The following is a 25,049-nucleotide window of genomic DNA, read 5'->3' on the forward strand; positions in this document are numbered from 1 at the left end:
AGGTAGCAACTCCCCAAGAGAGAAATTTCTTTGCTTTTTAAAAAGACTGACTGTTGCAATTGGAGTCTTTTCTTGTTTAAGGAATCCAGTTAAAGTGGTGTCTGCTTTAAATTTCGATTTGAAATTCAGCATTTATTTTGGAATACTGGGTCGTTCAGGCTGAGAATAATGGCAAAAGAACCTAAGGAGAAGAGAGTAGATGTGAGGCAGCAGATTAAGAAGCAGCAGTGGCTGTTGGCTCCGGAATTACCGGAGAGAAACCTGCAAGGAGAGGGCCAGGACTTCTTGCCTCATGGGGTGGCCTGACAAGTTAACTTTCATTATCTCTCAGGGAATCAGCAAGTGTTTTTCAATTATAGTGAATCTTTAAAATCATGAAAATAATGTGTTCCTATTTAAAGTGATGGAATATGTAGAAAATCTGTAGCCAAAGGATGATTTCATAGATTAGCACTTTCTTGGCACCATTGGTAAGAAGTTCTCCACAAAATGGAGGCCTGAAATCTGATTGGAGAAACACTGGATTGTAACCTCCTCGAGGGCAGGTACCATGGGTGTCTTGTTCACGTGGCTGAGTGCTTGGTGTGTGATGGATGCTTGGTATGTATTTGATGAAGGAATGAAGTTGTAAATAAATATAAAACAATTGTGTATGCCCCGATTTGATTGGATTAACTTTGAGAGGCTCACAGGTATTGATTGGTGTGAGTAGGAATCTAGGCTTTTGAGTAATTTTTAAGTAGTTTTGTTAAGAGTCTAGTTTAAGTAGGTAGAGAGCATGGTCAGTCATCAAACTGTGGTGGTGGTGGTGGGGACATGCCATAGTGGAAGGTCCTTTGGGTCAAGTCAGGAAGGACTCTCAAGTTGGGTGTGTCTATGTGCCAACTGTGGTTAGTTCCAAATTTACCTCTTTCAACTCTTACCACCTCTGTGCAAGGTATGCATTTGTTTCATTCAGTTTTTTTTTTCTGCTATGACCAAAAGACCTGACAAGAACAATTATAGAGGAAAAGTTTATTTTGGGGTTCACGGTTTCAGAGGTCTTAGTCCATTGGTGGGTAGTCTGCATTCCTTGGGGCTTGAGGTGAGGCAGGACGTAATGGCGGAAGGTGTGGTGGAAGAAAGCCAGTCAGGATATTGCATCAGGAAGGGGAATGGGGAGGGGAGAGAGAGGTGCACTTCACTTACCAGGTACAAAACACATACCCCACAGGCATGCCCCCTATGACCCACCTCCTCCAGCCCCTTCCTACCTATCTATAGTTACCACTCAGTTAATCCCTATCAGGGGATTAATTGACTGATTGGGGTAAAGCTCTCATAACCCAATCATGGCACCTCTAAACTTTCTTGCAGAATCTCACAGCTGAGCTTTTGGGGGACACTTTCTAGTTTGGCTCAGAAAGCATAAGCAGTTGCTCAAGACCACACAGCTAGTAAGTGGCCCACCTGGGATTTCCTTTGTGTGACTCCAGCACCCATGTTCATAAGTGCCATGCTGTACCTTCTAGAGTCTAGTTCAGTCGAAGATGACAGCCTCACGTGAGTAGCACATTCCCAGTTGGCATGAAGGGATGTGAGTTTAGAAGATACATCATAAGGTCTGGGTCCTGAGGGAGCCTGTATGGGATTCCTGAACCTTCTAATCCAGGCTCTATTTAGGATCCAAGATCTGGAAACTTGTGTTGGGTTGAGATTCACACAGTTTTGAAGAAGCTGTGTTCTGATCAAGATGGCAGCGACCATGGAGCAAACCAAAGAGCAGTGGTCAGGGAGCCGGGGAATGGCATGGAGGGGCAGGAAATGTAGCCATTGGGGGATGTGCCATGGGACTTTGGGCTCAGCTACTGAGAAAGTTGGGGCTTTACAGTTGAAAACTTGAGAGGCAAAATGGTGGACACAGAATGTCATGGTTTAGACGGGGTGTCCCCCCAAAAGCTCATGTGTGAGACAATGCGAGGTTTGTAGGAGAAATGATTGGTTCATATCCTTAACCTAATCAGTGAATTAATCCCCGATGGGATTAACTGAGAGATAACTGGAGGCAGGAGGGGTGCGGCTGAAGGAGGTCTTTCACTGGGGGCCTGGCTATGGGGTGTATTTTTGTATCTGGAGAGCAGAGTCTCTCTCTGCTCCCGATCATGATGTGAGCTGCTTCCCTCTGCTACACTTTTCTGCCATGATGTTCAGCTCCACCTTGAGCCTGGAGGAATGGAATCTGCTGTCTATGGACTAAGACCTCTGAAACCGTGAGCCCTCAAATAAACTCTTCCTGCTCTACGGTTGTTCTGGTTGGGTCCTTTAGTCAGAGGGGTGAAAAAGCTGAATAAAACACAGAATAAATCGTGATTGACTCCATGAGTCGCCTTTTTGAAAAGAGGTCAACCTATTTGTTTTATTTAGGGACAACATTAGCACCAGTGTGCTGAACTGAACTGTAGAATCAAGTTGCTGCAGTCATTAGGGTTAGAATGTGCGACTTAGTGAGTGGCAGACTCTCCCGTGTTCATCTGACCTCAGGAAATAGTCCCACCTGATGTAGGAGCATTAGGTTCATTTCCACCAAAGTTAATTGACATGTATTTCAATTTTTCTCCTTTAATAACAATGACAGATACTATTTATTTGTGCAACGAGTATGAATCAGGAACTGTGCATAGCAATTTGCTGGCATCTCTTAATTCTCACAAGTCTAGGTGAGGAGATGTATTGTTATCATCATCTCCATTTTATAATTAAAAGCTGAGTAATATTGTATAAGATCACATATCTTTTTCTTTTTCTTTTCTTTTCTTTTTTTTTTTGGTGCTGAGGATTGAACCCAGGGTCTTGTGCATGCAAGGCAAGCACTCTACCAACTGAGCTCTATCCCCAGCCCAAGATCACATAGCAGGGCTGTATGTCTGGATGGACCAGAACAGTTGAACAAGATGTTAAAAATTTGAAATTCTTGTGAGCCAGTTGTCATTACAAGCCCTGCTGAGTATCCACACGCCCCATGAGCAACCACCTCAAGAGTGGTTCGTACAGAAGTGTCCCTGGGGTTGGTGTCTGCTCTAGTTGGGTAGTCCCTCTGCTAAGCTGGGTGCTTATATTTTTGTCTTTTAAAGAATTTTCTATTTTTAACTGACAAAAATTTTATGGCTTACAATATGAGGCTAAGATAAATGTATATATATAATGTATATATAATGGAATGACTAAGTCAAGCTAGTTGCCATATGTATTAGCTCACACACACATACACACACACATATTTTTTGTGGTGAGAACACTTAAAAATCTACTCTCATTAATTTTTTAAAATTTTATTTTTTGGGTATCAGGGATTGAACTCAAGGGCACTCAACCACTGAGCCACATCCCCAGCCCTATTTTGTATTTTATTTAGAGACAAGGTCTCACGACTTGCTTAGTGCCTCACTGTTGCTGAGGCTGGCTTTGAATTTGCAGTCCTCCTGCCTCAGCCTCCCCAGCCTCTGGGATTACAGGAATGAGCCACCATACCTGGCTCTTGTTATTTTCAAGTACACGGTGTATCGTTATTAACTGTAGTCACCCTGATGTACAACAGGTCTCTTGAACTTACTTCTCCTCACTGAAGTTTTGTGCCATCACATACTCTTTTAGGCCTTCTAGGTGTTCATATTTTGGATCTCACCCCTGGGTGGAAGCGGTTTTCATGGCAGGCATCCAGTCTGGCAAGCCAGTCTTCAATAAACCTAAACTTTCTACAGGAGAGGGTTCAGATGCAGAGGGGCTTGCCTGGTTTTCCTTCACCCACAGGAGCTCCAGAGAGGGCAGGATTGTCTCTCAACATCCACAGCACCAACCCAGCTTCTTGATTTTTGGGTTTCACCTTTAGCAAATGCAATAATCTCATTAAACCCACGAATAGATGTCTCTGAGGCAGTGGTGAAATGCTGGAGGGCAGGTAATGGACTTGAAGAGTGGTGACGGATTTCAGTGCAGGTGAGTGAAAAGAATTGGATCTAAGGATAGTCGACTTGAGTTCAACTCTTGGCTCCGTCCATTGTTATCTGTGTGAGCTTATTTGAGTCTATTTTTGTAATAGGCTTTGAGACTTCTTTCCGTCTCTTTGTAAAGTGGGTAATTATAACAACCCTCCTAGATCCCTACCATCCCTGTAAGTATTTTCAACAGAGAAAGACTGAATTAATATAATAGATACAACCTAAGACACAATGTCTAGTCTTTGAAGGGATGGAAAAATTGGCAGAGCAGGCTATTAATAGTCTCCAAGATAGAATCCACACCGAATGCCGAACTAGCCTCTGCTCCAAAGAGCAGACATGGGTTTTCTGTCTGATTTTGTTGTGATGGGTTTTGTTTATTGGAGCCCTTCTTTTAGAACTGTCTAGAACTTTTCCAATTTCAGTGATTCTGAAATGACATTTTCATAAACTAGCTCAAGACTTTCCTCTGCTGTCCCCAGCCTCACCTCACATCTCCATGAAAGCACACCCAGGCTTCATTACATTTACCAAGATAGACTCAAATAAATCCTACTGTAGATAAACAGCCTGCAAAATTAACCATGGGTGAGCAGACTGCCTCTAAATGCACTCTTTAAAGGGCATGCTCTTTAAGGGGAAAAATCAACCAGGGAATGGATTTGGAGATAATTTGTGTGTTGCAGGTGTGGCCCAGATAAGGGACAAAAAAAAGCTCAATTTATGATTGTAGAAATGTAGCGTGCTCCTCATCAGGGCAGCCTGTATGAGCAAAGTCATTTATTAGAGTAAGATATATCACTCAAGCCATTTGTCGGGAAGGAAAACCAATAACTATATAAAAAAAATACAGCAAATTTGGTAAGTGTTTGTTATGTATAGTATCTCTTCAGTGCTGCTGAGTGTGATATCTGTTGCTGTTTCTATTTTACAAAGGAAGAAATTAACACCCACAAGGTTTATCATTTTTCTCGGTTTCCATAACTGGGAGTTGGAGTAGTGGTTGTCAACTCTAGGGGACACTGGACAATGTCTGGAGACATTTCTAGTTGTCACAACTGGGGTGGAGGAATACTAGTGGGATTTAGTGGGTGGAGGCTGGGAATGCTCATGTCCCCTGCATCCAGGAACTTTGTGGTGCCAAATGTTTGTAGTGAGAGGCTGAGAAACCCTGAGAAGGGAGGAAGTGGCACTGTGCCTATTTTTTTTTTCTTTCTATTTCTAATCCAATGCTTATTTCTCTACAAACTGCTATCACTGACCACACCTTTCTCCAGGCCTGTGTTGCTCTGTTGATTTCTGCTCACTTCAGCTGGAATCATTCTGGTCACTGCCCTGGATTCCTGCCGAACAGGTTGTTGACTCTTCTGAATATCACCTCTGTGGGTCACACAAACCAAATTTGTCAGCCTCTAGTCACTTGCTGGTGGCAGAGGAACAATCTCCTTGCCATGGAGCCAATAGCCTGTAGGATGAGGAGAAAAAACAGACTGGGAATATTCTTTAAAAAAGACGTTTCTTTTGCCAACCCTAAAGACATGGCCATGCTCTGTGTATAGAGTGCTTTATCATTTTCAAAGCACTTTCAAAGCACAAATATTTATTGAGGAGAAATTCAGTGCTAAGTTCTGTTCCAATTCTGAGCATAGAATAGTGATAGAAACAAAGACTCTGGCTTCCGAGGGACAAAGGATGCAGACAATAAAGAAACAGTAAAATACCAGAGAAAGATCAGTGCTAGAGAGAAAAAAAAAAAGCTGAGTAGGAGTATTAGGGAGTGTGGGCGTGTTGCTATTTCACATGGGTGGGCAGAAAAGGTATCACAGGTGAGATGTTACAGCTCTGGAGTCATAAGGGATGGGAGGAAGTGAATCATCTGGATAGCACAGGGAGGAGAGTTCTAGGAAGAAAATATAGCAATTTCTCTGGAATGGGTGTGTGATTGACAAGTTGAAGGCAGAGCCAGGAGGCCAGTGTGGCTGAAGGGGTGAGGATAAGGGGGAGGAGCTGGAGGAGGTGAGGTCAGGGGGATAGCCGCAGAGGGGCCTTGTGAGGATTGGAGGACTCTGGGTTTTACTCTCTTGGAGACAGGGAGCCAATGAAGAGTTTTGGGCAGAGGGGTAACATGATTGGATGTAATTTTTAAAGATCTATCTGGCAGCTACGCATGAATAAACTAGAAGAGGCCAAGGGATAAAGTCAGGAAACCAGTTCCAAGGCTGTTGCAATAAACCAGAGCACTAACAATAGTGGTTGGCACTAGAGAGGTAGCATCGGAGGTGCTGAAATCAATCCAGTTCTGGAAGTATTTCAAAGAATGAGCCAATGGGATTTGCATCATGTTGGGTATGACTGAAAGGAAGGAAAAAAAGAGATGACTTTGTGGGTTTTGACCTGAACAACTATCCCACTTGAGATGAGAATCTGTTGAGGAAGCAGGTTTGACATGAAACATTAGGCATTCCATTCCAATGCACTAGTGTAAGACACTATATATCCAAATGGAGGCATTGGATTATATCATATTGGATAGTGTTACGATTTGGATGGGAGGTGTCCCCAAATGTTCATGTTAATATCGTAATGTTCAGAGTTGAAGAGATTAGATTACGAGAGCTATAACATAATCAGTGGATTAATCCAGTTGATGGATTACTAATTGGAAAGGACTACTGAACAGGGTGGTAACTGTGGCAAGTAGGATATGGCTGGAAGAAGTGGGACACAAGCGGAATGCCATGGAGGAGTTCATCTTCTCTGTGGCCCTTTCCCCTCACTCTCTCTTTCTGCTTCCAGGCCACCACGAGCTGAGTAGTGCTCTTCCACTGTGCCCTTCCGCCATGATGTTCTGCCTCACCTTTGGCCCAAAGCATGGAGTTACAATGGAGTTGGCTGACCATGGATGAACCTCTGAAACCATGAGTCAAATAAGCTTCTCCTCTAAGTTGTCCTTGCTGGGCTTTTAGTCTCAGAGATGAAAAGCTGACTAATGAAGGTAGTATACAACATACTCAATGAGCTGGGTGTGATGGAATACAGCCTGTAATCCCGGCTACTCAGCAGGCCAAGGCAGGAGGATTATGAGTTCAAGGCCAGCCTAGGAAATTTAGTGAGACTGTCAACAACAACAACAACAACAAAAAGACAAAATACCCCAACTAAACAAATATACTCAATGTTATATCATATTTCTCTTTGAGCACAGGCCATGTTTAATTGACATGACTACTGCTGTGCATTTAATTGACGTGATCATTCCAATATGGAATAGTCCTTTGCTTGCTTCTAAGACACAAATCCTTGTAGATGGAGAGTTTTGGATATAAGTCAGCGTATAGAGAGAAATCTCTGACAGTGTCAGTTCTTAAAAATTATCTTTAAACCATGTTTCTTTATGACCTTTCCTAAAAAGCAAGGGGTGGGCACACCAGGACAGAGGGCACATCCAAATAAAATGACTTCCTGAAGCAGGGAATCATGATCAAAGTCATGATTTGAGCAGAGCATAGAGATCTCAGTATTGAGAACACTTCAAATATCACTTATTAAAAAAATATCACTTATTAAAAAAAAGCTCTTCTTCTTTATGTATCCATAGAATCAACAAAAATTGAAAACTTACTGGGTATATTTGTGTTGTGGTTTGGATCTTCAATGCCCCTTGAAGACCATGTAAAGGCTTGGCTGCCCGTCTGTGGTATTGTGAAGTGGAATCTTCAGGAGGTGGGGTCTAGTGAGAGAAAGATAGGTCACTGCAGCTGTTCCTTGAAGGAGATATGGGGACCCTGGCCTCTTCTTTGCTCTCTTTGTTTTCTGACCATCATGAGACAGAGCTGCTCTGTCATATGCTCCTGCTATCATCATACGATGTCTGGCACAACTTGCTTGGTTTATTTTTAGCTAATCCTTTATCCCCACCCCTAACATTTTATTATAAAAAATTCCAAACATACAGAATTGTTCAGTGAACATCCATATTTTCATCTCTGAGATTTTTACAATGCGTATTTTTCTATATTTTCATTTTTCACAGATTTATGCATTTATCTCATCTTTTTTCTATCAGTTCATTTTGTTTTTTTGACACCTTCCATGGTTAATTGCAGCTATCAGTAGACTTTGTTCTTAAAAACTTCAGCAGAATTTCCATATTAAACCTTTTATGTTCCACATGTGGGTCATTCGGTTTTTAGTAGCTTCTCGTAAACAGCATGTAGTTGAATTTTGAATCTGGATCTTATCTAAGCATGTACATTTTTGAAGAGGCAAAGGCCACCCAATCACATTGACTATGATTATAAAATGTCAATTCTTTCCTCTTCTTATTTCATGTGTTTCTTTGCATGTGCCTCAGTGACAGTGTCCTTTCTCTTGACAATCTTTAGTCACTCATTCAAGTTTTGCTTGATTTTCTTCCTCCAGGGAATGTATTCTATTTTTTTTCCAACTTGTAGTTGCCTTTAATTTATAACAAATATTCAGCCTAGATTTCTCTCTTCACATTAAGAATAAAGCAGCCTTGCCGGGTGCAGTGGTGCACGCCTGTAATCCCAACGGCTGGGGAGGCTGAGGCAGCAGGATTGTGAGTTCAAAACCAGCCTCAGAAACTTATTGCCTGGGATGAGATAATTTACACTCCTTCACTTTTCTTTGGAGGCTGATCCATTTCAAGGTTGTGTCCCAAGAAGTCACAGTCTCAGAGCATGTCAGGTCTCATCTTGCACAAGGGAACAAACTGAGGTCCACAGTGAGAAAATTTTCTTCTGGTGCAAAGCCCTCATGTCTGAAGGGAGGAATTGGAGAGCTGGCCCCGGGCACAAGGCTTGTAGTTCACCTTTCATCTTGAGCTTGGACGACACTCAACAGCACTGAAAGATGTTCCAGACAGATGAGAAAACATGCTAGATTGAGAGGCTTAAAGGAAATGGATTTCCCAATTCATTGCAGAAGTTGAAAAGCTTTCCAGGAGAATTCTTCCATCTCTATAATAAAAAAATTTTTTTAGCCTATGTTCTATTAATCTTTATGTCCACAATGGAAAGCCTTTTGCTTAATAATATCCCTTCAAATATTTGAAGACTATTCTTAAGTCTCCCCATGGACTCTTTGCTTTGAGAATAAATAATCTAAATTCCTTTAAACTTTTTTTTTATAAATTCTTCTTCTTGTTCTTTTATTAATCTTTATAGCTTTCCACAAGCTTTCTTCTATTTTTTTTTAATCTTACTTCTAAAATGTAAAACCAGAAGAGAACCAAGTGCTGATGCTGATTATATGGCTCACAGCAAACTGAGTTCTTTGAGGGTAGAGGCCATTTTTAATTCGTCCTTGACTCTTAGATCAGTATCTAGCACATGCTTTTCCTGAAAAGAGCCGGGAAGTAAATATTTTAGATTTTGTGGTCCAAGAGACAATGTCCCTTATTCCTTGAGCAACTGTCTTAATACCTCTTTTTTTTTTTTTTTTTTACATTTTCCATTAAAAAATGTGTAAATACTTCTTAGCTCAAGGACCTTGCCAAGACAGGCAGGATGGCCTTTGGGCTCTGCTTTGGAGAGACCTGCTTTAGATCCTAGAACAATGAGCCACACATTGCAGACATTTATTGTTAAATAAAAGAATGCCCACATCCATGACAGTTATTTCATACTTTATTTTATGTTCTTGTCTAACATTTCTATTATGTTATTGACTCCATGTGCTTGTCCTCTGGGATCTCCAGATCTTCATCTGCCATCTAGCCTCATGACCATCACTTCGCATGGGGTTTGTACTTGAGTAGTTACTCCCTAAATCGAAGTTGCTCTGGGATCTATCTATTAGCCTTCAGTTGCCAGTGGCTTTGAATCTCACCTTTAATTTACTGAAGCTGGTTTGAACATTTCTTTTTTTTTTTTTTTTCCAAAGCTTTAGCAGCTGCACTAGTTTGAAGTCATCTGTGAGGGCAACAAGCAAGCCCACGGAATTGGTAGAACTGAAATGCTGGGCCCTGTTCAACCACATTCACTGAGCTTTATTTCCGTTCTTTTATTCCCCCCTGACCCTGGCTCTGGGGATCCATCCCAGAGCTCCATGCATGCTAGGCAATTGCTTTACCCATGAACTACATCTGCAACCCTTTTTGGTTTTTTTTGTTTTGAGACAGGATCTCACTAAGTTGCTGAGGCTGGCCTTGAACTTTCTATCTTTCTCCTCAGCCTCTGGAATAGCTGTGGCTGCAGGTATGTGCCACCACCCTGGGGGCTATTTCCATTCTTATGTCTCTGGTTTCCTTTGTAGGGGTTGTATAGCTCATTTCTACTTGTTGCTCAGGAATAGATCATCAGAGGGTCTCACAGAGATGGCTGGAACTAATAACAAAAGATAAACAACACCACCACCCCCAAACCCCTTTCTTTCTTCCCCTTTAAATCTCTGGGCCTGTAGAAAATACTTGTTCCAGCCCAGGGCAGTGTGGAGTTCTGTAGGAGTCAGAAGAGCTTCCATTCTGAGCTGAAACGAAGCAATCTCAAGGAGCACAAATCCATAGCATGAGGGGGATCTAGCTGCTTTACAGAACGCCTGGGGACGGATCTCTGGGACTGAGCACATCGCTCGTGCCACTCTGTCTACCCCACTCCCGGTTTCAGTTGAATTGATGCCTAGGTCAGCAATTGCCTTTCTGCAGAAAGTTCTCTATCTGCAGTGACCTTGTGTAGATACCAGGGTCCAGTGGAACCCCCTCTAACTCTGAGTAGGCCAACGAGGAGCCACGACTCCTTGGCCCTCAGCATCCTGCCTTGGTCCATGGAAGGGCTATTTGGTTTAGCCAGATGTGTTGTCAAGGCTGATGGGAACATGGGAGGGAATACTCCTTTTCCCGTGAGCCCCCAACTAGCTGTTATGTGGTTACCACATTCAATCCAAGGGCACTGGGAAAAGCTTTAGCCTGGTCCCTTAGGGGTGACATATGGTGCTCATAGCCTGGTATATCCGGTCTTCTCTCCCTCCCTGCCCCTCTCCTTCCTTTTGCAGAGACTGCTTTGATTGCTACCATTTAAAATGTCCTGGAAAACTGCACTTATTTACTTTATTTATAATGACTTTCATCTTAACCAGCTGGGGAAGTTGTAAAATAGTCAAACCATGGTGGATCAATCTTTAACGTTTTTTTTTTTTTTCCTGAATGTTAAAGTAAGGAAAATGATGACTGTTTTAAGGCTTTATTAGGAGGAAATGATCCACAGGGCTGGTGGACAGCTGAAGGTCACAAATCAGGTGCTGCCTTTGGCTCAAGGATTCAGAGTCATGTAGGCAACGGGAAGTGTGCTCCTTTTCTGAGTTTTATGAGAGTCCGAGTTTGGGAATTTATCAATGTGTGCCTGGGATTTGCTGGAATGAGCCTCTTCACCCTTCTCATAAAACAAACCTGTGTATGATTAAAGCTGGCCGGCCTTCCTTCCTTAGATACGGAAATTAATTCATTTTGAGTTTGGAAGGGGGATATCACATCTTTGTCTGGCTTAACTGATAAATAGCTTCATTTGCATGTGGGGATCGTGTTTATTCCGTACCTGGTAAAAGAACAATGTCTTTGACATTGAATTTGCATATTTTCCATCACTAATGTTTGGAGAGCCTCTTTGAAAGTATTTTTAGATTCTGTATATACTCTCTCCTCTTGTATTTTTCTCAGAGATCCTTCTTTGTGTCTAGTCAGGATGGGTTCAGGCATGTCGAGGCAACAAAACCACTTCAAAACCTTTGATGCTGGGCATGGTGGCATGCACCTATAATCCAGCAACTCAGGTGTCTAAGGCAGGAAGATTCAAGTTCAAGATCAACCTTGGCAACTTAGAAAGATCCTGTTTCAAAATAAAATACAAAAGGAGCTGGGATGTAGCTCAGTGGTAGAGCCTCACTGGGTACAATTCCCAGTACCAGGGGTGGGGGAAATCTCAGTAGCATAATACAATGAAGGCTTATTTAATTCTTATGCTACATACCCATCGTGTTCCACATGGCTGTGTTTGATGACATTTTCTTTCAGAGACCCCCCCCCCAATCTAGAACAAGGGAAGATAATTCATTTTTTTTCTGTAAAGAGTCAGATAGTAAATATTCTTGGCTTTGTTGACTACAGGTTGTAGCTACTCAACTGTGCTGCTATAGCTTGAAAACTACCACATAGTGTGAAGGAATGATCATGATTGTGTTCCAATAAAACTTTATTTACAAACCTGGCAGTGGGTTGGATTTGTCTGCTGTGGTTTGCTCACCCTGTGGTGGGGAGGAGGAATGTGGTGAGTATTGCACAGATTCTTTAAGGTTCAACTTCCTCTTGTATTTCATTAGCCACAGTGAGCCATGTGGCCGTGCCTGACTTCATGGAGGTTCAGAAGGCCCTCATTTGTAGGAGAACTGAAAAAATGGATGAACAGGCACCAACGATGACACATCCTTTTCCTTCTTTTAGAGAAGTTCAGCATTTCTAGACTAGCACGTCTTCCAAAAACATCCAGCAATTGCAATCTAAAAAAATGTTTTACAACTCAGTTTCTTTGATGGAAGCCAACTTTAAGAGATGAAGAGCATCTAATTTCCTGTCGTCATTCTAAGTATTAAGTTATACGACATTTTTTTTTTCTTTAAGCTGCCAAGGTTCTGTTTGACCTCTTGCACCAATCTGTTGAGGCTAAATTCATCCATCTAACTCATTCCCAGGTGTTTAGATTTCTGGTTAGACTTCTGAAACCAGACAGTTGACCATATCCTTTATCCCTTCAGCTATTAAAAAAAAAAAAGCACGTACATATAGCTATAGAAGTCCTGAGCTCTCTCACCATTCGCTGGGGTCGGACTGGGCCTAGGTTTTGTAGACCACCTGGGCCTGTGTGACCCCTTTCTGTGTCCCCAGGCAAGGTGCAGGGTCTGTAGAGCTTCCCTTGTCTTCTAGCATCCTCAGCATTATCTCTAAGCTTCACAAATGAGGAGACATCATTTCTTCCAGGAGAGGGCACTATGAACCAAGTCTTGAATGTTCAACGAGAGGCCCAAATTAAGGATTAATGAAACCCATATTCAAACCCTGAAACTATAGCACCTATCATAAAACACAAACCCAAACACCACACTAGGAATGTACTCTATAAAAAAGACATGCAATTTATTAACAACTTGTACATTCCAGAAGGTACAAAGTGCTTTGTTAAATCAAGCAAACATTTTTAGTGGATGTTTTGCTTCTTTTCAGACAAACTCGGGCTTTCTGAACCAAAGCCTGAGCTCAGTCTGAGCTGCTTTGGCGAGGTTCTTGGGACCTTGGGGGCCAGGGCCACAAGTTTGGTGCTGTTGAAAACAGAATGATTTGCCTCTTTCAGGCCTCTTCTCTGATAGGAAAGTGAGTAACACTTCAGAATACAGAATACAAAATACAGGAAGACACTATAATGAACTGCAATGGTTCCTTAAGTGCTAAAATGGAAGATGCCAGGTGTTCATAATATCGGGAATTTTTGAGCATGTAACTTGGAGGTTATAAATGATCTGGTCACACCCACCTTCTCAGTTGATTTGTACCTAGGTATCTCTTGCTCTGTGGTGTGCTCTTAAGAGAACAATCCACCCTCACCCTTTTTATTTTTTTTGCAGCAAATAGAAATTTGCTGAAAACCTTTCTCCTTGAATCCTGCCTGTGACTATTAGGTTTCTGTACTTGTTCTGCCTCAATTTTATCGCCTATAAAATAGGCATAATTATAGTGCCTGTCTCTGAGGATGTCATGATTTCTTTTTCTTTTCTTTTTTCCCCCTCTATATCTCACAAGTTTGCAAACTGTTTTAACCTCCCTTGTACTTTTCTCCACCTTGCTGCCAGATAACTCTCTCTGGAATAAATTTACTCTCAAGAAGATTAGTTATCAATCAAACATAAGATATTAAGGATATTAATGGCAACTTTCTGGTGGTATTCTTCTCTTGGGTTGGGGAATTCACTTTCTTTTCCCAATTAATCTTTTCATTATCATACAAAGTACCCAATATATTATTATTATTATTTTTTGTGGTACTAGGGATTGAACCCAGGGCCTTGTGCATGTGAGGCAAGCACTCTACCAACTGAGCTATATCCCCAGCCCACCTCTCAATATATTCTTCATAAGCTCCTCCATATGATTGATTTATTTATTTTCTAGTTGTCAATGGATCCTTCTTTATTTATTTATATATGGTGCTGAGAATCGAACCCTGTGCCTCAGACATAGTAGGCAAGTGTTCTACCACCCAGCCCTCCATATGATTTTCTTTTCATGGAATGGTGTCCTTTGGAGTTTATTCCCTTTGTACATTTTTGGATTAAGTCATGTCATGTCAAAAAGATACTACTAATGATCACGCTAATAATAATTGACGACTCCCCATGTTCCAGGACGGACACTTTGCTATATGATTCTCATCAGACATTTAGGCTGCATCTCCATTTTACAGATGAGGAAACTGAGCGTTAGAGAAGTTAAGAAATTTGGTACAAGTCACACTAGTAGAAGCAGCTGGGCCTGCCCCATGGTCTGTTGACCTCAGTACTATATGAGATTTTCCTAAAAGGTGTTGCTCTGGTGAGATTCTGAATATACAAAAGGACAAAGGCTGGACCATATATAAAAATAGAACTCTGATTCACACTCTACACAAACCAGCCCAGGAAACAGATTTGGTATTTACAGGAAGCAGCCCAGGAAGCTAGCCTGCTCTCTCTGAGTCAGACTGTGCAGGAAGTCAGATCGCTATCTCTAGCAACCAATCCAGGAAGCCAAACACTGTAGCAATTGGCCCCAAAAGGCCAAGAATTGATTAGTCACTGACAGCTTCACTAATTTTTGTTCCTGTTTCCAATTGAAGACCAATCAGGGAAAGCCAAGTGTACATCCTGTTCTAGTTCTGATCTGGAATGTCTCCCAAAGACCTTAAGGCTTGGTTCATGGCTGGTGGCTCTTTGGGAGATGATGGTACCACTGGAGAAAGTAGGTCATGGGGGAGGCGTGTTCTTGAAGGGTGTATCTTGTCCATGGCCCCTTTCCCTCCCGCACCCCCTGCTTGCTTGCCACCATGAGATGAGCGGTTTTCTTCCACCAGATTCTCTTTGCCATGATCTTCTGCCTCACCACAAGCCCACAGCAATGGGACCAAGTGACTATGAACGGAAATCTCTGAAATCATGATCCAAAGTACATCTTTCCTTCTGTAAGTTGTTTTCCTCAGGTATTTTGTCACAGTGAAGGATAGCTGACTAACACACACTCCTAGCCGGTCACGTAGGATATCCTGCCGCCAACTTCCCCAGGCCAACAAACCTCCAATTGACATACCTGAAGCCTTTCTTTCTCTCCACTATAATGCATTCCCATTCCTCTGCCTGCCTTTGAGTCTCTGCCAAATACAAGTGACAGTGGCTGACTCTCTTGCTATATAACAAGCACTGAAGAAAGAGCCTTTGTGTGTTCTCATTTAGTTGGTCTTCATTTATTTCCACACTGGTCACCATGCATTTTCTCTGGACTATGTCGATTCTCTTTCCTGTCCCACACCAGCTGCTTTCCATGGACTCATGTTTGACAAGTATTTTCTTTTTTTTTTTCCCCTCCTTATTATTCAGGTTGACATCCCAACTACAGAGAATTCTGTCTCTCTGTCTGAAATTGCACACACTGGAGATTCATAGTGCTGTGACTTCATCAATTGATCAATCGCATTTCTATAGCTTCAGCTATTTCGGTTCCAATTTGCTACTGTCATGACCTGTCCACTGTTTTTCTCAAATGTCCACTTTGGTCATTGGGTAGTGCCTTCACTTCTGCAGCTGGAGAGAGGATTTTTGAGACATTTGACAAGCATTTTTAGGAAAGATAACAACTTCAGTCCTGAGCACTACAGAGCTCCCCAACTGCTCAGAATTCTTCTGTCTCATGGCTGCTTCTTGTGACACACGACCAAAGTCTGTTCCTTTGGTCTTTTGAGAAATTGCCATGGGTTAAAAACAGTCCAGCTGAGCTGTTGCTCACTCTTGGCTTTTCAGGTCCCACTAATTCAAATATCTTCAAATACTATGAAGTGAAAAATGAACTAGTGCCAATCTGGGCAGGTAACTAACACCTCAGCTCAAAACTGTAGATTTGGTCCTAAATAGCTTCACATTTCAAGATATCCGCTCTTCACTCTGACAGTGCAGAGCTGTTTCCACAGTGTGTACCACTTCATGGACACTTATTGTGTGTTAGGAATTGTATTAGGGACTAAGGAAACAGACATAAGAGCCTTGGTCCCTATGTAGAGTCATAGGCCATATATATATAAAATACAGCAGACAACACAAGAGCTCACGTTCTGAGTGTGGAATCCCTCTTGCTGGCACCAGTAACAGTTGGGTCTCATCTAGTCCTCGCACTTGTCACAGTGCAGTACTGCAGTTTTTGTTCACCCCACTGAACTGCAATCCCTCAGGTGACCCTCATCTACCTGATAGTTTGCCAACATCTCAGCAGGTTCCTGGTTCATAGTGGACAGGTTGACAGTATAGCTCTCTGCTCCAAGAAAAGCAAGGTCAAGCCCTGGCTCTTCTACATTTTAATTATGAGAACTAGAGCAAGTTCATCTTTCTAAGATTCTGGGTTTTCTTCTGTAAAATTGGGAGAATAATAATTTTGTTAATCCACTCCACCTCAGGTCATTTCCACACCACGGGCACATATTAAATACTCAATAAGTATCTGCTGCTCTAACTATGAATTCAATTGCCTTGAAATTCCAGTGGCACAGATGATACATACTTCACAGTTGAGAGGAAGGAAGGATTGCTGGAGCCTATCCTGAAAGTTGGGTGTTATTCTGGGGTGGAAGCCAAGTGAATCCATTCCAATGTTATGTGGCACAAGAGCAAGTGATAATGTTATGCTGTACTTCTGAACAGCACATGCTAAAATAAAACGTCTCGCTAATGATAGGGGCAGGAAGAACATGAATTCATGTCTTAAAGTAAGAATGGAAACATTTGGGAACTCCTGGTTTGCACAGAGAATGTTGGCAATCACCTTTCCATAGACATGTGGTAGAAATCTGATTTTTTTTTTTTTTTACAATTGCTTCAGAAAAATGATCTTGGTCATGGGAGCGTTGAATAAGGGAAGTCAATAATTTCTAAGGAGGAGAAGAATTTCATCGAGTATACTTCATAGTGGAGAAAACGGGGAGGGGGCTCTAAGTTTAAATGCTCCCATTTCACATATCGATGCCGTGAATCCCAATTTCCCCTCGTGAGGCTAAAGTCTTGTTGAGAGAATTGAATGAGATAGCAAACGTGAAATTACCAGCACGAAACCACATATTTTTTTGAAAACTGGAAATATTCTGATATGAATTTCCATTTTCATTCTCCTAGTGATAGTAACATTTGGGAATTGCACAGGAGACTGGAATAGTTATCCCAAGACGGGGAATGAGTGTACATAAAAAATTCATGCAGAAATAGTGTGGTGGAGACTGCTGATTATCCTCCAAATCCATTCTCCTTTTTCTTCAGTTGTAACAGAATCCCTCATTTTATATGAGCCATGGCTGCTTGGAATGACAATGACATTTTCCAGCCTCCTTTGAGGCAGGTGAGGCCGCGTGGATAACTGGCCGTAGAGGAAGTGGAATGTGCAAACCACCAGATATTTCCTTGAAGAGAGATGGTGAGCTCTTTTCCTTTTCCTCCTCTGATGTCTGGAATGTTGATTTCATGGCTGGAACTGCACAGAGCAGTCATTGGGACCCCGAGACACAGGTCTCATTTGAGGACGGAGAAGCCTGGGTCCTGGATGGCTGTGGAGCTACCATGTCAGCACAGGGCTGTGCTAGCTATGGAGGCAGAATCATTTCTGTCTTTCCAAATCCACTGTTGTTTGGTCTTCAGGAAACAGTTTACTTACATGGAACCAGCCTGGGTATCCGTCAATAGATGAATGGATAAAGAAGATATGATATGATATTATATATATATATCCAAAAATGTTTTATTCCCTCATAAAGAAAAATTAAATTATGTCATTTGCAGGAAAATAGATGGAATTACACATTATCATGTTAAGTAAAATAAGTCAAACTCAGAAAGTTAAATGTCATATGTTTCTCTCATATGAAGAAGCTAGAAAGAAAAAAGGAAAAGAAAGGTTGGTGGGTGGGTCTCCTAAAAACCAAAGGGGAGGTCATGAGAGAAAAGGGACCAAGGGGTAAAGATGGGGATGGAGGGTAGAAGTGCTGGGGAGTGACATTTGCCAAATTATACTGTTCTATTGAGTGCATTTATGAATAGGTAACAGTAAATCCCATTGATACATATAACTATAGTGCACCAATAAAAAAATGAGGAGAAATAAAGACTATAAGTCATGATAAATGTGAGGGTGTGGGAAAAAGAACACTTTTACACTGTTGGTTGGAATGTAAATTAGTGTAGCCACCATGGAAATCAGTATGGAAGTTCCTCAAAAGACTAGGCATGGAGACATCATAGGACCCAGCTCCACCACACCTCAGTATTTATCCTAAGGAATTAAAGTCATCATACTACAGTGATATACACATACCCAGGTTTAGAGCAGCAGAGCTCACAGTGGCCAAGTTATGTAACCAGGCTGGGTGTCTGTCAACAGATGACTCTATAGAGAAAATGTGGTCTATATACACAATGGAGTTTGACCTCGTCAAAAGAAGAATGAAATTGTGTCATCTGCAGGAAAATGGATGGAACCAGAGACCATCATGTTAAGCAAACTAAGTCAGATTCAGAAAGTTAAGGGTTCTGTGTTTTCTCTCATACGTGGAGGTTCGAGAGAAAAAAGGAAAAACAAAGAGGGTGGATCTCAGGAGATGAGAAGGGAGACCAGTAGGATAGACAGAAGAAGGGGGCCAGGGGAGAGAGCAGCGGAGGAAAAGAGGAAGTACTGAGGAGTGAAATTGGTCCAGTTGTGTTATATGAAGGTGAGCATATGTCGCACTGAATTCCACTATTATGTATAATTATCATGCACAAATTAAAAAAAAAAAGACAACTTGTGTAAAAACTGGCCCCTCCCCATTCTTTCATGTTTACCTTCTGTCCACAGTGCAGTTGCTCCCCCACCTTCCAGGGAATGGACCCATTTTAACTGCAGTACCAGAAAGTATGAGACAGATGTCCTGTGTGGAGGGTAAGGTCATTGGGTTTGTGCTAAGTGGTCTTTTTTCCTGACGTATCTCTTGGCCACCTCTGAATAGGAAAAGCCAAGAGAAGTTTTTCAAGCAGTTGGTGGGGCCAGTTATGCTTCCCACTTCCTCTATGAAGGCTTCCCCATGCTGCAGCTGTAAGTAGTTTAAAATGGCCTCAAAAGCTATAGTGGGTACCACTCCACTTGCCTTTTAATTTTGTATTTTGTGTTTTCAAAGTGTACACTAATGACTTCCTCTTTCTTCATCATAGCCATCTCTGTGTCTTGCTTAGAGTCGGCAAGCATCTAATAAGTGCTTGTTAATTTTTTACTCCGTGTCTAGGTGTTGGGTATTGGGGCAAAGTGGGCTTGGTGGTACCCTTTCAAAGGTATGAATTAATCCTAAATTTATGGTAAGTCTTTTAAACTTTGAAAGTTGACTTGTTACAAAAGTGACTTGCAAATAACTCTCTAACTTAGTGTATAAGTGGTTGATAACAGCTTGGCCAGTAAATTCCAGTGATTTTTTTTTCTTGTTCTGGGGATTGAATGCAGGACTTTGTGCATGTGAGACAAGCACTCTACCGACTGAGCTATATCCCCAGCCCAAATTCCAGTGATTTTTTAAAAAGCACTAACCGAAGATGATTGAATTTCAGTATTTCTGAATTTATGGTAAATTAGTATCACTATGCTTTGCAAGGTTTCTTTTATTTGCTCATTATTTATTCTTTTAAATCCCATATCCACTTCTATTCCTTTTTAACATTTATATGAATGTTTACTGTGTATCTTTTCTTTGCATTTACAATATATAATAATAAAAATAACATACAGAACCTACTATGTGCCAGACTCTGTTCTAAGTCCTTTATGTAAATTTATGTATTTATTATTCATTTAATTCTCATTACAACCTTATGAGTCAATAATCCTTATTATACCCATTTAATGGATGAAAGAACGGAGGCATAGAAAGATTAAGTAACTTGCCTGTGGTCATACAGCTATTAAGCCACCAAGTTGGGATTTGAACTGGGAAGTTGGAGTTGGAATCCATACTCTTAGTCACTGACCATACCACCAAAATGTGTATTGTGCTTTGTGTGTATGCATTTTTAATTTCTGCAGATAGAATCGTGTAAACAGCACTGAACTTGGTATCATTTTGCTTCTTTGCCTTTAGAAGCTCCCATGTTGCTCTGTCTGCTTAGGAGCCATTCTTCTGATTGCTGTACCCCAGGGTGAACATTGATTGAATTTTGCCTGTCTGCTCTCCCAGGGATGATACTCCAATTTCCTGCCTCCACAAACAATGCTGCAGTAAACACCCTCCCTCCGGACCTTCAAGAGAATCTCCTTGGGATATAAACCATGCTTTTGTTTCATGAATGCACCTCTATGAAACAGAAGCTAGTAAATTTGGAGCCCTTTTTTGGAAAAGTTACTTATGCCCTTGCAATCATGTCTCAGGCACAGTTTTGTGCCTCAAGGAAAACATGTATTCGTATGTATGAAATCAGAATCCCTTTATGTACTATCCACTTTTTAAATGTTTATTTAAGCCACTCATGTGCTGGGGTGTATTGGAGGGCTGACAGGAGGATGGCTAAGTTATCTTTGCTCTCAGAATAGGAAAGTGATTGGGATCTGGACTTGGATTTGGACATGGGTGCAGAAAACAGATGTGTTGCTTGCACCTCTATGAACAGGGGCAGGTTTCTCGAACCCTCTAAAGTTCAATTTTCTCATATTTCAAATAGGGGTAATTGGTGGTGGTTGTGAGAATTAAATGAGATAGTGTATGTAGAGAGCCTACCCCAGACCCTGACATAAAATAAGTGCTCACAAGGGGGGGAAAATCCCTGTCCTTGAGAAGCTCCTAGCAGAGGAGGAGAGGGATGCTCATCCAGATATCACTAGGAAGTGTATAAGGACCATGACAGCAACATTGGCAAAGCAGCACAGTGCACAGAAAGGACATTAAGTGAAAATCAATACAGTCATGTGTTGCATAACAATGTATCCATCAACAAGGGATTGTGCATTCAATGGCAGTCCCATAAGATTATAATGGAGCTGGTGACATTGTAGCCATCATGACACAGTGGAATGAAGCATTCACTACTCACGTGTTTGTGGTGGGACTGGTGCTAACAAGCCCAGGGTGTTGCTGATTATAAAAAAGCATAGCTCGTACAATTATGTGCAGTACGTAATACTTGACTATGATAACAAATGGCTATGTGACTAGTTCATGCTACAACTAGACTACACTTTGTTATCCTTATTAGACTGTACTCCTTCTACTTATTAAAATAAAATGTGTTGTAAAACAGTGTGCTGGGTTACACCAGCAGCAGCCTCATACATCTTGTGATTACTGTTTCTCTCTTGATGGCATCATTTTCCCTTGTGCTTGATTTAATCTTGTGTTGTTTTGCTCATCATTATTTGCTAAAAGCAATAAGTGATACCAACACCTATGCACCACACAGCCAGGTGTGTAGCAGGCTATGCCACCTGGGTTTGTGTAAGTGCACTCTGTGATGTCAAGGATGCGATTGCTTAATGATGCTTTTATCAGAACTTATCCTCATTGTTGAATGATGAAGGATTGTAGTTGCCTACCTTGTTAGAGATGCTGTCTACTGGTTATTTTGTTTTATTCTGGTTCTCTAAGGTGTGTTCACTACTTCTATTTGATGGCATTAGAAACCAAGGCTCAATGTCAACTTGCCATTCAAAGTCACTTTGCTAGTTGTGGTTTTTGTGGATTTGAATCCCTGCCTGGCTGGCTCCAAAGCCTAGTTTGTTTCAAAGACACTGAAGAGGAGCTGGTATTTGATCTGCAACATCAAGGATGAGCAGGTAGATTGAATATGCAGACATTTTCCTTGGCACCTTAGCTTTGGCATCTTTTTAAAGAATCCAGTGATGGAGATTCATTATGGTCACAGGTTGGACACTTGGAGCACATTGGCAGTGTCATATCTGCCATCAAAAAGGAGCACATAGACATCAACTTATGGAAAGTCAGATTTTACTCTTAAAATTCCCTTAAAATAAAGTATTAGCTCTGTGTCTGTCCTGTGATGTGCATGCAGCTTCTATCTTCAAGCTTGTAGTCACTTTTCCCTGCGGAGTAGCATAGATTGGTACTTCTTTGGACCACAGTGCCTCTTCCGTTTCTGTAATTGTTTTGTGTATGGTGCGGTGTTGAATTGCATTGCTTTAATAACCACAGTCAAATTGGTGAGGCCAGGTGTCTGTACCAGAAACATGAGGGCCACTGCCTGGTGGAAAGGCAAGGGGCTGAGGTGGGCTTCACGCCTGTGATCTGCTCTTTGGGGCTGTGGGAAGGTCAGTCACTCACATGCTTAACCTATTTAAGATGTGGCATTAGTGTAAAAGTAGAGAGATGGTAGTTCACATGGGTATTTTGTTAAAAGAGGATTTTAAGGGAAATAGAGATATATTTGAAAAGGGCCCAGATGGAGGAAGACTGTGATGAATTGGATAAAGAGTTTGGGCTCCATCATCTAGGGTGACAGGTGGATGTATTTGCATATGCCAGACCTGAGGATTTCTATATGATGAGAAAATTGTAGGGAGTCTACAGAGGGATTATGTATAGTCTGGACCAGAAGGAGGGTTCAAGACTGGAGTGTAGGAGCCCAGTTGGAGGTGGTGACAAGAGTCAGAAGATAGTCAGTGGAAGTCTAGAAACAATGATGGCGAGAAGTCGGCACAGCATAGAGATGCTGTGAAGGACCAGCGAGGCTGTGTGAGTCAAGGAGGCGCTGGGAGCAACGACATGGGCGTCACACCAACTCCCATGGAAATGCAGGCTTGCCTCTCCCTCTGTGCCCCTCGCCCCTCACTCTGTGCTTTTCCTGTCTTGATCCGTAAGGTAGGAACTTCTGCCTTTGGAGGAATGGAAGACTCATGAGGAAAACTTGTCCTCCTTCTGTCCCTACTGTGCTGAGAGGAAAGTTAGGTTTGCCAAAGCCCAGCCTCTCTAGGGTTCTCTCTCCCAGCAGCCCATGTCCATTCCCTGTCCCTCCATATCATGAACTCGGCAGGACTGCTCAACCCTGTAGTGCAGGTCAGTCCTGTGACAGATCAACGCAAGCTTTTCAAGGAAGACTGGAAATACAGTTGATCATTTCAGCTCCGTACATCTGGGTCTATCTTGTCAAAAGGCCTGGAACCTTTAAGGGAAGAGATGTGATTGATTAGCAGCATCCCTTAAATACTAACATTTATGTCAAGGTAAAAATCTAATTTTGGGATTCTTTGAAATCTTCTTCCTTCCTCCTTTCTTTTTCAAAAATTTTACCAAACCCAGTGACCTCTATGTGTTTGGCTAAAATTAAATGTTTTTGCCCTTTTCTCTTAAATAGCTATGGGTGGCCATAACTCAGCAGGTAAGGCCATAATCAGCCCTGATAGGCACGTTCCTATAAATATATTATACTTCTATACAGTGAACACATTTGAATCCCAGGGGCTATAAAGAACTCTGCCATATATGCATAGTCATTCCTCAGTATCTGCAGATGTTTGGTTTCCTCTTTGACACCAAAATCCATGGATACTTAAGTACCTTATATAAAGTGGCATAGTATTTGCAAAGAACCTACAAATATCTTCCAGTAGACTTTAAATCCTCTATAAATTATTTACAATTCCCAATACAACATAAACAACATATAAATAGTTGCTATAATATATTGGTTAGGGGAATAATGACAATAAAAATGTCTGTACATGTTCAGTACAGATGCAATTATTTTTGAATATTTTCCATCTGTGATTGGTTGAATCCATGGATGCAGAACCTATAGACAGGACTGGTTGTATATGGGCATGTGAGTGTATTATACACAGCCACCACATGCACACATACTACTGTATGCAAGCACAAATATCATGTGCAAACATACACATCACACACACCAGCTATGAACACATACCCACACCACATGCATGGATACACAACATACACACCCAAATGTCATAAACAGGCAACACACATGAACACACACATTGTGCGTACACCCCAGCAATCTCCCATGCACACAAAACACGTGAACACTCCCCTCAAACACACACACTGTAAGTGCATACCCACATATACATTCCACACAAACTACAAAAGAACCTGTGTAAAAGCTTCCTAACCAATTCTTTCTCATTCTCCCTCCTTTTCTCTTTAATCCTGGAGTCTATATAGGACTATACAAAGCTCTCGCACAGACTCAGAGCAAACCTCTGGACTCCTGGAAAAAAAACAACTGCCAAGAACCTGGGAAGCCCAGCCTTTGTGCACAGCCCCCGACGCCTGTGCCTACTCTCCCGCCCCCAGGAACACACAAAGAAGCACCTGCGCCCAGGCCAGACATCTTTATTTCCTTTTGCCTTTGATTAAGCCTCACAATAAAACGGCACACCAAGGGGCACGACATGACTGTGTCATTAAAGTGAGCATGTCACAAGTGAGTGTTGCTGAACCGAGATGCTTCGGAGGTTTTTATTTGCACCGAATCTTTGAGGCCAGCAGATGGAAAAAATGACTGTGGCCAGAGCTCATGGAAGTAGGCTTGGTCTGAGAGGCAGCCTGTACAGGCTGTCCTGACCTCTGACCTGCTTTCCCTAGAAAAGGCAGGTGAGTTAAAATGTTGGATGCATAATCATAAACATAAACATAAACAGGACCCACAGGATGAAGTGCACACACACACACACACACACACACACACACACAAACTGATGCATGCACACAGGTATTTCTACTTGAGTTCTTTTTAAAGTCAAAATTGGTGTGCGAACCGCAGTTTGTTCTAAGGGACTCTTTGAACGTGTATCATTTA

The 25,049-nt window shown here is 41.8% G+C and overlaps 1 long non-coding RNA gene across 1 annotated transcript in view; it reads left to right on the plus strand.

The window, feature by feature from the left end:
- LOC144378567 (uncharacterized) overlaps positions 1-25,049 on the plus strand; it is a 49,420-nt gene that overhangs the window by 20,830 nt on the left and 3,541 nt on the right. The window contains exons 2-3 of the long non-coding RNA XR_013440376.1: positions 17,526-17,679; positions 19,093-24,844. This is a non-coding gene — a long non-coding RNA (uncharacterized LOC144378567). The remainder of the gene's footprint in view (positions 1-17,525; positions 17,680-19,092; positions 24,845-25,049) is intronic.

The sequence above is a fragment of the Ictidomys tridecemlineatus genome, chromosome 6 (genome assembly GCF_052094955.1).
Source record: "Ictidomys tridecemlineatus isolate mIctTri1 chromosome 6, mIctTri1.hap1, whole genome shotgun sequence".
Classification (NCBI taxonomy): domain Eukaryota; kingdom Metazoa; phylum Chordata; class Mammalia; order Rodentia; family Sciuridae; genus Ictidomys; species Ictidomys tridecemlineatus.